This window comes from Maylandia zebra, unplaced genomic scaffold (genome assembly GCF_041146795.1).
Source record: "Maylandia zebra isolate NMK-2024a unplaced genomic scaffold, Mzebra_GT3a scaffold11, whole genome shotgun sequence".
In the NCBI taxonomy this organism is placed as follows: Eukaryota; Metazoa; Chordata; class Actinopteri; order Cichliformes; family Cichlidae; genus Maylandia; species Maylandia zebra.
Window position 1 is genome coordinate 4,895,001 of NW_027490041.1, and position 16,881 is coordinate 4,911,881.

The following is a 16,881-nucleotide window of genomic DNA, read 5'->3' on the forward strand; positions in this document are numbered from 1 at the left end:
AGAGTTTAACTTCACCCTTTAAGACTGACCACAGAACCAAGTCCGCCAGAGCTTTTGTTATATTTTTACATGCTGTGGAGCCATTTGTGGGAGCATTTCAAGTTGCTATACATCAATACAACTGTTATAGCCCTAATTTTAATAATATGTATGCATTAAGTCCATAGTAACTACATAAACTGCAAAAAAAACCTCTGCTCATCCATCTCTGTGTGTATCAGGATACATTTGGTTCATAATACACAGAAAAATCAGAGTTATTACCTGTAATAAATGTGAAAGATTCCTGCAGTGATAACCAGGCAGGACTGAAACACATCCAAGCTGTCACCACGGTAACAGCACCGCCCATCCACAGGTGAGGGGAGGAGCAAAAAGAGGGACTTTGACCATTTTATACTAAAAACACTCAACTAATGTTTCTAATATGAAACAAATAAGCCCACATTAATGTGAGCGTTTATTAAATAATAATAATGATGATTTCCTCCTGATCTCATTTCCACAGCAGAGAAAACTGTGGTGTATATTGAGGTGGAGGGTGTGGTCTGTGGCTCAGGTGTAGAGTGAGGGTGGGGTGCACCACAGCAGCATGCTGGGACTGCTGAGGGTGGAGGAGGGAGTGATGATGACATCAGAGCTGCAGCACAGAGACCAGTGAACACACAGTCTGTTCATCTTTGCATAGATACAATATACAGCACAATATTGAATGACAGACACGCTGTGGGAGCTTCCACAGATACACTGACGTCAGCATCCAGAGTCCTCCTGCTGCTCCCCCCTCAGAGCCCCGTGATCAGCACCAACACATTCAGTTAGATGACAGAGTCCAGCTGCAGCTAGAATCAGCTCCCCTCTGTGAACAACAGCACAGCGTCAGTGTTTCACACTCAGTGAAAGGAGGAAACAGCAGAAGAACACCATGTGTGCTACGTTTCCCAGGACACACTACAAACTGCACAAATACAGAGCAGCACGTGGAAGGACCTGGAGCTGCATTTACAGAGCTGCAGACAGCGTGATGTCCTGTATGGACAGGTGGAAGGAACCAAGTCCTCAGCTGGAACACTCGTGTTTGTCCACAGACAGGAAACACAGCAGGAAACTTCCTCACAGAAGTGCAGCTCATGGATAACACACTTCCTGTCAGTCAGAATGAGGCTGCAGCCAAACACAGAAAGGTGTTTTTGTCCAGATGAGCCCAGAGAAGAAACACGAGTGTTCACAGACATCAGAAGCTCAGAGAGGTGAAACATGAGGTTGGAGTCCTCGTCAGCATCCAGAAGAGCTGCTGTGAAACCCTGAGTACTCATGACAGACTCTGATGGCACAAACACATCATGATTCAAACAGAAAGACAAACATGGAGCTCCTGATCCTCCTGCATGAGAACAAGCTGACATGAGCGCTGTGTCTGAGAGTGTCTCCCTGTCACAGTGACAATAACACAGCTGCTGCTCACAGTCATTAAACTGACCTGAGGTCAGCTGTGCTCCTTACATATGAACCATGTGACCTCACATCAGTGCTGTGGATGACTGTAGTCATAGAAGAGTAGAGCTGTAGCAGGTGGTGTGAGGAGGAGGTGGTGTATTCTAGTTAACGCAGTACTGAAACACTCCAGCAGAGGGCGCTGTTAAGTCCTTATTGTAACACAGTTACTGTGTGCAGTTAGACTTCATACATAATCTGCACTTATTTCCATCAGACATGCTGTCAGTAAATGATTGGTTTCTATTGATTCTACTTCCTGTTGACTCGTTTGATGACAGTGAAACAATCACAGCTGATTGTGTGATGATGTAAACTGTCACTGTTACATTCAGTGTGTGTGACATAATGTTAGTGCAGGCTGATAACAGCCTGGTTCTGTTAGAAACACATGAACGTGTCCATAGATCAGTGTGTGTTTAACATGAGAGCTTCAGCCCTGCTGATGTGTTAAATAAAGACATGCAGGAAAACTGATGAGACTCTGAAATAACTCTTTATATTTATAATGTAACTCTGCATCAAAAGAACAACAAAGGATCCCAGACAGGTTTCTGTGAACAAAGACCATTCTGATGTTTCTGTGTTTCTAACACTTTGACATTATTAGTAAACAGACTGCAGTGAGCAGCATTTATAAAGAGCTTCTATATAAAGATATGACAGCTGTTTGACAAGTTTATCACTCTGTGTTTGGACCTGATCAGTCCAGCTGTTTACTTGAAACATGTTCATTTACCTGTTCTGTTATATTCATGTTCTTGTCTCTGTTGAAAACACATTTTAATGTCCCTCAGATTTTTCTCCCAGATGAATAAATCTAAAAATGACACAAACTGACTGCAGCTACTTTTTGTCCTTTCTGTCAAAAACCTTCATGTGACTCATGAGAGACACGTTTCAGCTGTTTGTGACAGATCAGAGGCCAACAAGTCATTTATAACACTTTCCATCATTGTTTAAAGTTCTCAGTGTTTCTGTGTTGCTGCGTATAGGATCTCCCAGCATCATCACTGTGCTGTCCAATCATTGTGTGCGAGGTTACCCTTATAGTGCGATGTGTGTTTGCACAAAGAGAAGCATGTGTGTCAAATATAAATAAGCACAGAACAGAAACAGCTGCTGGTTTCTTCTGTTTAGAGTCAAGTTAGTGTTTTGTGTCTTTGTTTGAGGCCTGATGTCGAGCAGAGGTGTGTGTAACTGCACTGCTCTGTTATATGTGTGAAGTGTGTGCTTCTCTTCAGCATCATCTTTGTCACTGCTGATTCCTTTGTGTCATCATGTGTTGAGAAGAGAGAACAGTTATAACGGAGGAGCAAAAGGAAGCCCTGAAATCTGCATCAACAAGGAAGTGTTGGCTCACCAGTGATCCCAGCAGAGCCACTGGTTTGGCTCCAGTTGTTCTAGATTCAATGATGTTGTTGCTACAGATACATGTCAGCATCTTTATTGAATTTAATATGAAGCAGAAATGGTGTCATTAGGAGAAGAAGAGGAGAACAAGTCCGGCGAGGAGGCAGCAGCTCTTAAAGATGAAACAGCAGCTCAGCCCTGAGCTCAGAGAGCTGCACATGAAAAAGCTCCTCAAGCAGATCCTGTCAGAGGTTTGTCATCAACAGGAGGAACTGTTCACATCATAGGATGAAGATGCTGTCAGCTGGATGAAGAAGGTTATTTAATGCAAACGTTCACACTGAAGTCAAATTGTTGTCGTGTTGAACAGATTCATGTACTGATCGTCTCCAGAATGTTAGAAGAGCTTCAATGAATCATTAGAAACAACTTACAGCTGCACAGCTGTGTCAAACACATCTGTGTGTCATTGTGGGATTGTTGTGTTTCTACATGTGACACACGTCTAAAACATGCACACAATCTGAACACAAACAGGGACTCATGTGTTCCCACAGCCAGATGCTGAGAGCCATTTCCTTGTAGTCCTGTGTCTACATACATGAACCATTAGATGTTATTGGAATGATTGTCAGCTCTGATAGTTTCATGTGTGTTTAGCTGGACGCTGTTTGATCCTCGACATGTTTAAAGGTGTCCAGTCCTGAGACACTGGGGCTGGAAACAGCTGTGATGTCATTGGACTGTCACACAGACAGAAGTGCATGAAGTGAGCAGCCGAGGAGCCGCTGATGTTTTGGATTCAACAGCATTTGAAAGGTCGACACAGACACATTTGCACACAGAAAGCTGAATCTGTCATATGCCACAGTGAACTCACTGTTCAGTGTTTTTCAGGAAGCTTCTTAACTGCCTCTGCTGCCAAACAAGCAGCTGATGTCCTTGAGAAGAAGCTGAAGAAGTCTTCAACAACAAATACAGGAAGTGGACTTTCAAATACTAGATTCACTTTAGACTCACAGAGAAATGACTCAACCAGCTGTGTTTGACTATATGAAAGGTCAGTGTGTGTCTGCACACAGACTGTTGTGTTGGACTGTTATTCAGTTGTCTGCTGAATGTTTTCAAATGTCTGCATCTCAGCTGTGATGAGGCTGGGGGTCACGGGAGGCCACCGTAGCAGCCTCTTCAACATCATGACATCATCATAAATGCTGCTGGACTGTCTGATGGGCTGACGGTGAAAAAGCCGTCGGGAAGGAAACAGAAGACATTTCAGAGGCTGCAGCAGATTTCTTTGATTCGGGGCCTTTTTCAGCTTTATTGGACAGAGCAGTGAAGATAAGTGACAGCAAAGCAGAGAGAAAGGGGGCGTGGCCCGGGTCAAAGCCAGGCCAGCTGCTCTCCACCTCGTGGTCACCTGCTCATCCTAGTGAGCTCCACCAGCAGCCCTTTCACACACTTTACACTGTCAAACACTGTGTGTGGACCTCAGCTAACAACAGGCTACATTTAAGTCTGGACTACATGCTTTTATATTGTTTTTATTCCATCAGCAGCTCAACATCATGAGCAGCTTTGACATAAAGACATCAAACTCAAGCTGACTTTAAACTACTTTTAATACAGGGGCTCAAAAACAACAACATCTTTATTATATATCAGGACACAAAGTCATTTCATCTCAAAGGGAAACAGCTTTATTTGGAATAACCAGCACTATCAACTGGTTTGGGATCTCCACCAGTTTCATGTCTTTGCAGCTTCTCCAACAAAGTTCCTGTAAAATCAGCATGTTTGTCTTTATTGGTTTGATAGTGATTGATTATTCAGTCCCAATCTGCTGTCATCTAAAGAACAAAATGATGTTTCTATGAGTCACAAAGCTCCAGATGTTGTCGGCTTCACAAAGAAAACAAAGAACTTAAACACAAAGTGTTTGGAGCCAAAATGTTCCCAAGCTGCTCTTTTTGAAATGGCAGAGGTACAGTGGTGTCTAACAGCACACTGTGGAAGGCAAACATGTTATTGTTGGATGAAACTTCATGAATCCTTTGTAGATTTGAGCTGTTGGAGCCTTTCTTTTCTCTTCAGGTGTACAGATGCTGAGGAGGCAGGTGGAGCAGGTGGAGCTGTTGTGATGCTGGCAGAGGGTGTGTCTTAGTAACTGTGAGGCAGAACTGGATCCAACATTGTGGATGTGTTGATGTTGGAGCCATTAAGAGTCTGTGGCCACACTGTAGGATTTCCCTTTGATCCACTGTGGGGGCATTTTGGAGTCTGTCAGTGAAACTCTTCATGTTTGTGTTTGACTCCAGTTTATAGAAACAGAGAAATGTGTCATGCTTTTGTTCGGCCTCCACAAATACACACATTTGTTCATTGGTTGGACTTTTTGGAAGGAGACACATTGAAAACCATGTTAATAAGATCTTGTTGTTTCCTGTGGATCCGACACAGAGAGTGGACTTCAGACAGAAAGCGTGGAAGAGATTTTAGAGGCCGTGTGTGGCAACAGGAAGTTTCTGTGTGTTTGCTGATCTTACATGTGGAAAACAACACGTGATGTTTGTGAAGTTCTACAATGATCATTGTTCTCACAGCATTTTGAGTGGGAACAGTTCAAACTGGGAGTAGTGGGAGTTATTTACTGATTGAAACAAGCTGAATGTTTCTGTGACGATGAAGATCAGCAGCTCAGCTGATCAATGAACTGACATCTATCAGTCGTTTCATGAGATGAAGTCATCAGCAGACATTTGTTCTGACTGTGTGATGAATGTCAGAACGTCAGGGCTCTGCTTTAGTCACTGCTTGATGATCATTGGCTCATTGTTGAATCCAGGGGCCCAGTCTGACCTCTGACCTTTGCTGCAGGTCTTCTGTGTTATCTCCACTTTCATGTCTGATCTTCTGCTGTATCGTCCAAAATAAACATCTGGATCATTTCCAACACTTCAGCAGATCTTTAGTTTGGGCAGTGCAGCACAGAATAACACATATTGTACTATACTGCCCACTTCCTGATCTTATTGGATCTGTGTGTGAGGTTGGTGAAGGAAACACATGTTTACTGAGTGAGTCGCTGCCATTAGGAACTAGTTTTTATATCACAGCCTGGAAATCACACAGGACCATTTCTGCAAGTGAAAAGTCGTCATTGGAGGAAAATCATTGTGTAGTTTGTGCGACTGAAGAATTGTCCCAACTACATGTGCTGCTGACCTTTGACCTTTCCTTTAGGTGCACAGAGGAGTCTGTGGGAACATCCAGAACTGAGGCATCTTGTGTACAAACGTGTTCAGACCAGATGTCAAATGATGTCAGATGTCATCCGTGAATGGATGCAACTGTGGATCGTTCCAATAAAATGAGGCAGTTTTGTAAGTACAAGCCCACTACAACCCATCATCAACATTTTAAATTACATTATACATCTTCACTGATATAAAGCACCACTATTTTAACCTGATTCACTTTTTCCACCCTAACAGTTCATTCCTCAAATCAAACAAGATATTTGACCCTAAAAAATGCATCAACAAATAATTTTGTAATAAAATATTTATTCTTCAACTTTTACAAGTGAAATCAAACAAGTGTGTTTAAGAGTGAAACCAGAGTGGAAGCTGCTCATACAGAGTCCAACCCAGGCTAAAGTAAGCTGAGTAGAGCAGCACCATCAAAGTGTCGGCTCTCTGAACACGGTGCAAGATCGCCATCTGCAGGACAAAACTAGTTTTTCTCGCCCTCCTCGTCAACATCAAGATGATGTCATCGTACAGCAACTGATTCCCTGTCCGTCTGGAACAAAGCATTTACATTAAAAAAGACATTTACAGAAAATACAAACACCAACAACACATCTCATCATCACATGATATTTTATTATTTATTATATTATATATTTTTATTGTACCATCAACATCAACAAATACCAGCATATTTTCTTTGAGATTGAGTAGAGTGGACCTTTCCCTTGGTTCACTTCCTGCTCGCAGCATCAGCTGACCTCTGACTTCCTGGCAACCAATGAACAAGCGTTACTGTAACAGGAAACACAAACACGTCATCAGAGGACCTTTATGTTCATCATCATCACTGTTTCCTTGTTCTGTCACAAACACACAACACTTCCTGCTCTCTCTCTGATGCATCTGATTGGCTGTTTCATTCACAGGAGGTCAGGGTGTCACACAAACAGCTTTAACTGCACAACGACACACTTTAAATCATCTGCAGACAAACCTGTGTGTTTGATTTATGAGGAAATAATAAAGACGTGTGTACAGCTGTCCATGAAGCAGCTTCTCACACAAACTCTGACACTTCAGCCACTTTAATTCCTGCAAAGCTGCGTAATAAAGAGCTGTGACTGCTATGAGCTGCTGATGATGACTGCATGAAGCTCTCAGCTGAATTGAACAAGAGCCTGAAAGGTCTGGTTAACTAGAACAGAGAGTTGGAGTTGCAATCTGGGTTTTTATGTTTGTGTGAGTATCCTCCACCCTTATCCCTGAACTTTCCAGTGGGCAGACCCTGGTGTGGAATCGAAAACAGACAGGTTCATCACGAGAAGCAAGTTGATCTTTCATGGTTTGATTTAATGACTGAAAAACATACAGCGGACGGTGGTTAGCACTGTTGCCGCACAGCAAGAAGGTCCTGAGCAAAAGTCTTTACAAACTCAACCAGGAAATCATCATGCGAGCAGAAAGAAAGAGGATGAGCAGATAGGTAAGCAAGAGAAACCCGCCAGCGTCCCAGGTTTCCAGAGAAGGTTCAGGTTCTAGGTACCTGAAATGGGATGTAATTCAATTCAATTCAATTTTATTTATATAGCGCCAAATCACAACAGTCACCTCAATGCGCTTTATATTGTACAGTAGATCGTACAGTAATAGATACAGAGAAAAACCCAACAATCATATGACCCCCTATGAGCAAACACTTTGGCGACAGTGGGAAGGAAAAACTCCCTTTTAACAGGAAGAAATTTTTGGTGTCAAAGTCAAAGCACAGATCCACCCAGTCTCTGTATTTCAGCTTATTTCCTTTATACACACATTTAACAGGAACAGTTTCAGACAGCTAGTGTTTACCTGACATTACCTGCGTACCTCACAGTTTGCAGGTAATGGGCATAATAATTACTGAACAGAGACATCCTGCTGTGAACTTTGTTGCTGTGGATCTAAAATGTAAAAATACATCTGAGAAGATTTCTAATCATGATTTTATGAGCCCCCAAAGTTTGATTCTGTTCATCTGGATGTAGCGCTCTCAGCGGGAGAAACATTTTGTCACTCATCAAGATGACTTCTTCAGGCTCAGCTGACTGCAGCTTTCCCCAATCTTATAAAGAGTACATCTGCATAATGACTCAAACCTAATGGTCAAGGAACTGACCTCCCAGCCTTATTGTTCCTTCAGTGGGCTGGTTTCAGTCATTATGCAAATGTACTTTTTATAGGGTTGGAAACCAGAAGTCAGCTGAGACTGACGAAGTCACCTGGATGAGTGACGAAATGTTTCTCCCACTGAAAGCGCTACGTCCAGATGAACAGAATCAACTTTTGGGATTTACTAACCTGGATGATTGAGCATGGATCAAGACGGGTTTTTATGAGGTATACAGTTTCTTATAATTTCTAAACCAGAAGGTTGAGGAGATGGAGCTCATGATAACTGGCTACTGCCCTTCAGCGTGCTTTATGAAATCATCCAATCAAAATAAAGTTGGCCTTTAGGGAGAGCGGGGCTTTAAAGGGGAATGAGCCAAAGCAGCTTTTAGACAGAAAATGAAATGAGAGTCCAGGATGTGATACATTATTTATAACTACATTTACAGTAATCACACATATTAGAATTAATAAAGTGACCAGCAGTACTGTAGTAAGTGTAATACTGCAGTACTCACAGGCCTGTGCCAGCAGACACTGAACTACTGTCACTAAATCAACCTGGTCTTCACTGGTTTCCATTTACATACATTGGAATAATTGTGTTTAATTTGAAATATTTTTCTTCTGTTACACTTAAATTCTTGAACATTTTTTTATTTAATTGTGCATTGTAGTGTACTCATTTGTACACATTTGATTACTTAGATTCAACATATAAAGAGATTTTATTTGATAATAAATATTATTGTTTTGTTGTTCTTGTTATTTTTTTCAGGCTGAGCAGCTGTAACCTGTCAGAGAAAGGCTGTACATATTTGTTGTCAGTGGTCAGCTCCCAGTCCTGTAGTCTGAGAGAGCTGGACTTGAGTACCGACAGCCTGAAGGCTTCAGCAGTAAAGCTTCTGTCTGCTGCAGTGGAGAGTCCACACGCCAAACTGAATATTCTGAGGTCTGACCGATTTGTATTCTTTTTTCTTTTGTTTGTTTGTTTTGTTTTGTTTTTAACTGATAAAATAAATCCAGCAATTTAAACAGTAGAGGTAAGCTTGATCAATTTACTGTTGTTTCGTACCACATCTGCTCAGCATAAAACAACAAGGATTCTTAAAATATAAGATTAGTTATTGCACCCTGATTACACTTTAACATCAGTCTTTGTTCATGTTTTCATTTTCAGACTCAACGTCTGTGAACTTCTAGCGGAAAACTGTGAAGCTGTGTCCTCAATGCTCAGCTCTCAGTCCTCTACTCTGACAGAGCTGGACCTGAGTATCAAAAATGTGCAGGATTCAGGAGTGAAGATTCTGTCTGCTGGACTACAAAGTTTAAACTGTAAACTAAATACTCTGAGGTCAGATCAATTGACATTTTGTTTTTTTTAAATGAACCAATTAAACATTTTATTCAAGGCTTCCGGTTCCGGCGCTCGTGGGGATGGACACCTAGTACGAGAGCTCTCGACTGAAACTTATTAAAACTGCCCCAAGTAAATTAATACACTATCTAAGTGCACATAAAGAGGAAAAAGGGGTTTAAATGATGTCCAGAAAGAACAAAATAGCTAAGAAGTTAATGTTTGAAAACGTGGAAGATGGCAATGTGCAGCTAACAGAAGGGGCTAACGTTAGCCCCTATAGGGCTAGCCGAGGCCACTCTCCCACTCCTAGCCGCGAGGATTCTGGGACAGAAGATGAGGTTGACCCAGCAAGTTTGACGCTGATACTGAAAGAACTGAGAGGCGTTGGGAAAGAGGTGAAAGAATTTCGAAAAGACACGAAAGCGCAACTGGTGGAAATAAGGGGTGAGTTGGATAAAGCCAATGCGCGGCTTAATGATGTGGAAACCAGGGTTGCAGAACACAAAGATAAGCTCCAGAACACAGACGAGATTTTGTCTGAGATACTAACAATGCAATTCAATGTTATTTATATAGCGCCAAATCACAACAAAAGTCACCTCAAGGCACTTCATAAATACAGAGAAAAACCCAACAATCACATGACCCCCTATGAACAAGCACTTTGGCGACAGTGGGAAGGAAAAACTCCCTTTTAACAGAAAGAAACCTTTGGCAGAACCAGGCTCAGGGAGGGGCGGGGCCATTTGCTGTGATTGGTTGGGGTGAGAGAAGGAAGACAGGATAAAGACATGCTGTGGAAGAGAGACAGAGGTTAATAACACATATGATTCAATGCAGAGAGGTCTGTTAACACATAGTGAGTGAGAAAGGTGACTGGAAAGGAAAAACTCAATGCATCATGGGAATCCCCGGCAGCCTACGTCTATTGCAGCATAACTAAGGGAGGATTCAGGGTCACCTGGCCCAGCCCTAACTATATGCTTTATCAAAAAGGAAAGTTTGAAGCTGATCTTCAAAGTAGAGAGGGCGTCTGTCTCCTGAACTCAAACTGGGAGCTGCTGCCACACCCAGTCCAACATAGCCAGGCTTTCTTTGCTGCTTTGACAAAACCTCAAATCCCAGTCAGAGATGATGAGCATCATCACAGTGATGATCATTTCTCTATTAACCCAGGCTTTCTGCTTCAGGATCTGTGCACGCTCAGAAAACAAGGAGACCTTTAAACATAATTTCACTAAATGGATGGATTGAGCTCAGCCTACAGATGAACTGGTGCCAGAGATCATAAAGAACATCAAACAGTCAAATTCAACACTTTTAATGGAAATATGAGATTAATCTTAAAAGTAGAGATAGTGTCTGTCTCCTGAATCCAAACTGGAAGCTGGTTCCACAGAAGAGGGGCCTGAAAACTGAAGGCTCTGCCTCCCATTCTACTTTCAAATACTCTAGGAACAACAAGTAGGCCTGCAGTGTGAGAGCGAAGTGCTCTAATGGGGTGATATGGTACTACAAGGTCATTAAGATAAGATTGGGCCTGATTATTTAAGATCTTGTATGTGAGGAGCAGGATTTTGAATTCAATTCTGGATTTAACAGGAAGCCAATGAAGGGAAGCCAATACAGGAGAAATCTGCTCTCTCTTTCTAGTCCCTGTCAGTACTCTTGCTGCAGCATTTTGGATTAACTGAAGGCTTTTCAGGGAGTTTTTTGGACATCCTGATAATAACGAATTACAATAGTCCAGCCTGGAAGTAATAAATGCATGAACTAGTTTTTCAGCGTCACTCTGAGACAGGATATTTCTAACTTTAGAGATGTTGCGCAAATGGAAGAAAGCATGCAGGAAAAGTTTCAAACAAAACTAACATCACTGGAGGCTTACTCGAGGAGGGAGTCGCTCAGACTGTACAGGGTGCCGGAGGGAGAAGAATCGGGAGCTCCATCTATGGCCCACTTTGTGGAGAAGCTACTCCGGGAGAATCTCGCCATCCCACCATCAACACCGTTACAAATTCAGAGAGCACACAGAGTGTTATCATTACTCCCTCCGGACGGCTCCCAACCCAGATCGATCCTGGTAAAATTCCTGTGCTTCACGGTTAAAGAAGAAGTGCTGAGGCTCGCTTGGCAAAAGAAAGGTTTTATGCTGAATTCCAGCAAGATCAACCTCGACCACGATTACCCCCCTGAGATCATGGCTATGAGGAAGGAGTATGCAGAGGCACGAAAGGTCCTAAAAGAGAAGAATGTACGGTTTAGGACCCTCTACTCAGCGCGCCTTAAGGTTTTTTTCGAAGAAGGAGTGAAAACCTACAACACGGTGGAGGAGGCAACGGCTGACCTGGCGAGTCGGGGCCTGCCGGTAAAGGTGATTACACCACCGGCAACCCCCAGAGAAAAACTACAAAGATGCCCGCTGTGGCGGGGAGTTGGTGGTCGGCGTCCGCGTCAGATCCGAGGAGCTGCGGGATATAGAGAGAAGCTGCAAGTATACAGACGTGAAGAGAACGAATTTAATGTTATGCATTAGCTATGGACAACATGGTGAAATATGGTTACTGTCGAGCTAAAATGGGTGGGGCTTCTCGTGCTGTGAGTGACGTCGCAGTGGAAAGCCCCCTAACTCAGGGGGTAATAAGGGGTTTCCCTTCAAGTTGTGAGGGTGTCAGTGGAAGTGCTCCACTGTCAGAAGCCAGCTTAGGAGCTTTCAAGCTCCAGTTATGTTCAAATGTTTTCAGTTCATTCCTAACTTTTTTCACTTGTTACTGTTTTAAGAGGGGGTTGCCTGCTGCTATTGAGTTTATGCGCTGTGGTAACTTAATATATCTTTATGGGAAGTGAGTCAGTGAAAGTAATCTCTTTTAATGTTAACGGGGTTCTGAACGTGATTAAGATGAATAAGATACTGTCCAAACTAAGGAAGGAGAAGGCCCAGATTGCATTACTTCAGGAGACACACATGAACCAAGTAGATCACTTGAGATTGAAAAGAAAGGGTTTTAAATATGTATTCTCCTCTTCCGTTAAGTCCAAACACAAGAGGGGTGTGGCTACACTTATCTCTGGTACACTTAACTATGAACATATCTAAGAACTCTGTGACGAGGAAGGCAGATTGGTTAGAATAACAGAATGGATAGAGGGGTCTGAAATCACAATTTTAAATGTTTATGCTCCCCCCGGGAGCGATTGGCTATTCTATAGGAATAGGTTTGATTTATTGGTGGATTCTCAGGGGATAGTTGTCTGTGGGGGGGTTTTAACTTTAGACTTGACCCTAAACTAGACTCCTCCTCCCCGACCAACCAGGTATCAGCACTTACTAGAAAAGTCAATTCCTATATGGTAGAGATGGGGATAATAGATGTATGGTGGGACCGCTACGCATCTACCAGAGATTTCACTCATTACTCTGGTTCATTTAAACACTGACATATTAACAAGAGATCTATCTGACCACAGTCCTATCTCTCTATCTTTGCAGGTGGCTAGGAAAAAACGTACCACACTGTGGAAATTTAACTCGCACCTTAATGATCCTGCCATAGTTTCCAAATTAAAGGTAGACATTAAAGAATTTCTAGAGGTTAATGACACAGGAGAGGTATCTCCAGCTATTCTTTGGGATATGCTCAAAGCGGTAATGAGAGGTACATTAATTTCTATCGCCTCCCACTTAAAGAGAATCAAAGGGCAAAAATTAGCAGAACTACAGGCAAATTTAAAGTTGAAAGAATAGGAAGACATAAACACCGCAAATCCTACTGTGAAGCAGGATATCATGAAAATACAGGATGAAATTAATGATATTTACACCCAGGAGGCCCAAAATAACTTAATTTTTTTGAGGCAAAAATACTATGAGACAGGAGGGAAATCTGCAAAATATCTGGCACATAAATAACGCAAACAACTAGAGGAAAGTACGATATACCAAATCAAGGACCCCAAGACTAATATTCTGGAATCAAAATTAGAAGACATTCAGAAATGTTTTGAGACCTTCTTTAGGGAGCTGTACTCACAGCCCAATGCTACGGAGGAGAATTGTACTGATGCCTTTCTTAGCTCTCTAGAATTACCTTCACTCCCGTCTCTCAAAAATGAGCTTCTAACACATCCCATTTTAGTGGAAGAAATTAATGCTTTTTCCAGATTAAAACCAGGTAAGGCAGTTGGGCCGGACGGGTTCAGTTCTCAGTGGTATCGCACCCTGAGGGCAGATCTAGTCCCCACATTGCTGAAGTCATTTAACTACATCCTACAGGAGGGAGAAATCCCACCCTCCTGGAGGGAGGCAACTATTTCAATTATCCCAAAAGAGGGGAAAGATAAACGAGAATGTGGAAACTATCGACCAATCAGTGTCCTTAACTTGGATTACAAACTATTTACTTCTATTCTTGCTCGTAGACTGGAGAAGTTTTTACCTGACCTCATCGATTTAGATCAGACTGGTTTCATTCACTATAGACAAACAACTGACAACATTAGGAGAATATTACACATCTCTGCTCAAATACAAAAGAACAAAACTCAATCAATAATAGGAAGCTTGGACGCTGAGAAAGCCTTCGACTCCGTCAGATGGGTATTTCTGTATAAGGTTCTGGGGAAGTTTGGCTTTCACGACAAGTTTATTAGAGTAATCCAAGGTCTGTATGCTCGACCCTCAGCCCGTATTAAGGTGAATGGTGATCTCTCCAAGCCCTTTGCTCTGGAACGTGGCTGTAGGCAGGGTTGTGCAATCTCGCCACTTCTCTGATTTATTCATAGAAACATTTGGCCAAACGATTAGACAAAATCATAACATTAGGGGTGTTGCATTGTCAGGAGTTGAACATAAAGTGGTAATGTTCGCCGATGATGTACTGGTCTGCCTGGAGGAGCGAGAGGTCTTTTAGTGAGTTGATGTCTACTTTAAGTGATTTGGGGAAGTTATCTGGTTATAAGGTCAATATTTCAAAAACACAGGTGATGACTTTAAATTATACAGCTTCTGCAGCTTTATGTAGGAAATTTAAAGTAAATTGGGATAATGAGAAAAATAAGTACCTGGGAATATATTTGACTGCGGACCTCTCGGGGCTCTTTCAGGCAAACTACGAGCCAATATCTGCAAGTATAAAAGCTGATCTGCACAGATGGAATCTGGTCCCCTTCATGAGTCTCAGCTCCCGGGTAACTTTAAAGCATGGATATCCTGTGGCCTTACAACATTCCTCTCTCTTACTCATAGAAATATTGTGCTCAGATTTGAGACCCACAGGACAATCACAACCTGACAAAATACAACTTTCATAGAAACTTACAGCTGAGATCATTTAATGATCATGAATGCCAACTTCAATGATGCTGAGTCGCATTTTTTCCTCATCCTGAAAAATGCCACAACCATGACCCCTACTAAATCCATTTCTAAACTATACAAAGCTCTCTCTAGTGCCAGCAAGGATAATACTTTATACACTAAGGATAAATGGGAAAGGGAATCAGGGATTGCTATTTCTGTGGGGGAGTGGGAAAATGTTTTGTACTGCCAGTGGTCCACGTCCAGTTCTATGAGCTGGAAGGAACATGGCTGGAAGAATATTATTAGGTACTTCAAGACTCCATATCAGGAGAGGTACAAAGGGGCTTATATGCAATGCTGGAGACAATGCGGCTCGACTGTTGCTAACCATTTTCATGTCTTTTGGGACTGTCCCAAGTTAAAAAACGTTCAGGTCTCCTTAAGTGCAGTCTTTAACGTTCAAATACCTTTAGATTTTAAGGTTTTATACATGGGTTTGGTCCCCTTTCTGGAATGTAGGAGTGAGATTAAGTTGGTGCAATTACTCTTGGTGGCAAGTAAAAAAACAATTACTAGAAGATGGTTAAGCCCAGCCCAGCCTACCCTAGACGACTGGTTTGGGATCATTTTAGAGATATTTAGGATGGAAAAACTTACATATCTGTTAAGAAATCAAAAAGCCAAATTCTACCAAATTTGGAACAATTGGATCCAATTCATCACCCCCACGAGGGCTGACTTCACTTGATCTCACTATTACTTGGTTGTTTTTGTTTGTTTGTTTTTTACATTTACTTCTATTACGATTGCTTGTTTATTTACTTATTTCTTCACAATGATTGCAGCATGGGCACCCCTCCCAGTTTGTGTTTATAGTTCCATGTAATGTGTTCTATATATCTCCTTTGGGAGAGCATGCGAGCAACTGTCCTAGTAATAGCTAGTGGAGGTTAATATGCACCCGCTGATCACTTTGTTTATCATTTGCTCTCCTGGACTTAATCTAAAACCTGGAAGGACTTTGTTCCCATGTTATTCATATACTGCTATGCAGATGGTTTTTTCTTGTCCAATCCAAATAAAGATATAATTAAAAAAAAACATTTTATTCAAGTTCATCCATATGATGTTGTATCTTAGTATGTTAAGGTTTCATCAAAAATAAAAAGATGGCATGTAATATAATAACAAACTTTACATAAGTATTATAGATTATCTTTTGTTTTTCAGACTGGGTGGCTGTAACCTGTCAGAGAGAAGCTGTGAAGCTCTGTGCTCAGTCCTCAGCTCCCAGTCCTCCAGTCTGAGAGAGCTGGACCTGAGTAACTCTGACCTGCAGGATTCAGGAGTGAAGCTTCTGTCTGCTGGACTAAAGAGTTCACAGTGTGCAGTGGAAACTCTCAGGTCAGGATTCAAACGTTAACACATATGATCATTTAAAATGTGAATTATATTATTGATTGACTTATCTATAGAGCTTTTAGCTAAACTTATATTTATATTTGAGTGGATTATTAGACTGAATTACTGTGTAAAATTTGTCACAGTCATACGATTTTGTTTATTTATTTATTTTTTTAATTCATGTACTGGCCATTTTACATAAATTTGGCTAATCTTCTACAATATATACATTTGATTTCGTTAGGAACAAAATGTTCAAATTACATATTTTGCTGGATATTGGGTATTAATGAAATTATTATGTCTTTAATGACACCACATTTCCATATGTAGGAGGTTACTGGTGGTATTTGAAGGAAACTGTTTCCAGGGCCTACTCCGTGGATCGGCTTCCTCCGAGGCGTGGACGTCTATCAGCAGAGAATGTACCTTCACCTATCAGCAGAGAATGTCCCTTAGTCTGTAACACAGTCAAATATATTCTCAAGTAATATTCAAGCATGCCATTCAGCGTGTTAGTACGAGCAGCTCGGGAGCAGCTTGGGAGAACAAGAAAACAGAGACTGCTT

The 16,881-nt window shown here is 41.7% G+C and overlaps 1 protein-coding gene and 1 long non-coding RNA gene across 2 annotated transcripts in view; both read left to right on the plus strand.

The window, feature by feature from the left end:
• LOC143416083 (uncharacterized) overlaps window positions 1-16,881 on the plus strand; it is a 188,722-nt gene that overhangs the window by 95,442 nt on the left and 76,399 nt on the right. The gene's annotated exons all lie outside the window — the stretch shown is intronic.
• Window positions 9,058-16,655, plus strand: LOC143415922 (uncharacterized). The gene is made up of 3 exons (XR_013096351.1): window positions 9,058-9,201; window positions 9,430-9,603; window positions 16,139-16,655. It is a non-coding gene; the product is annotated as an uncharacterized LOC143415922 (long non-coding RNA).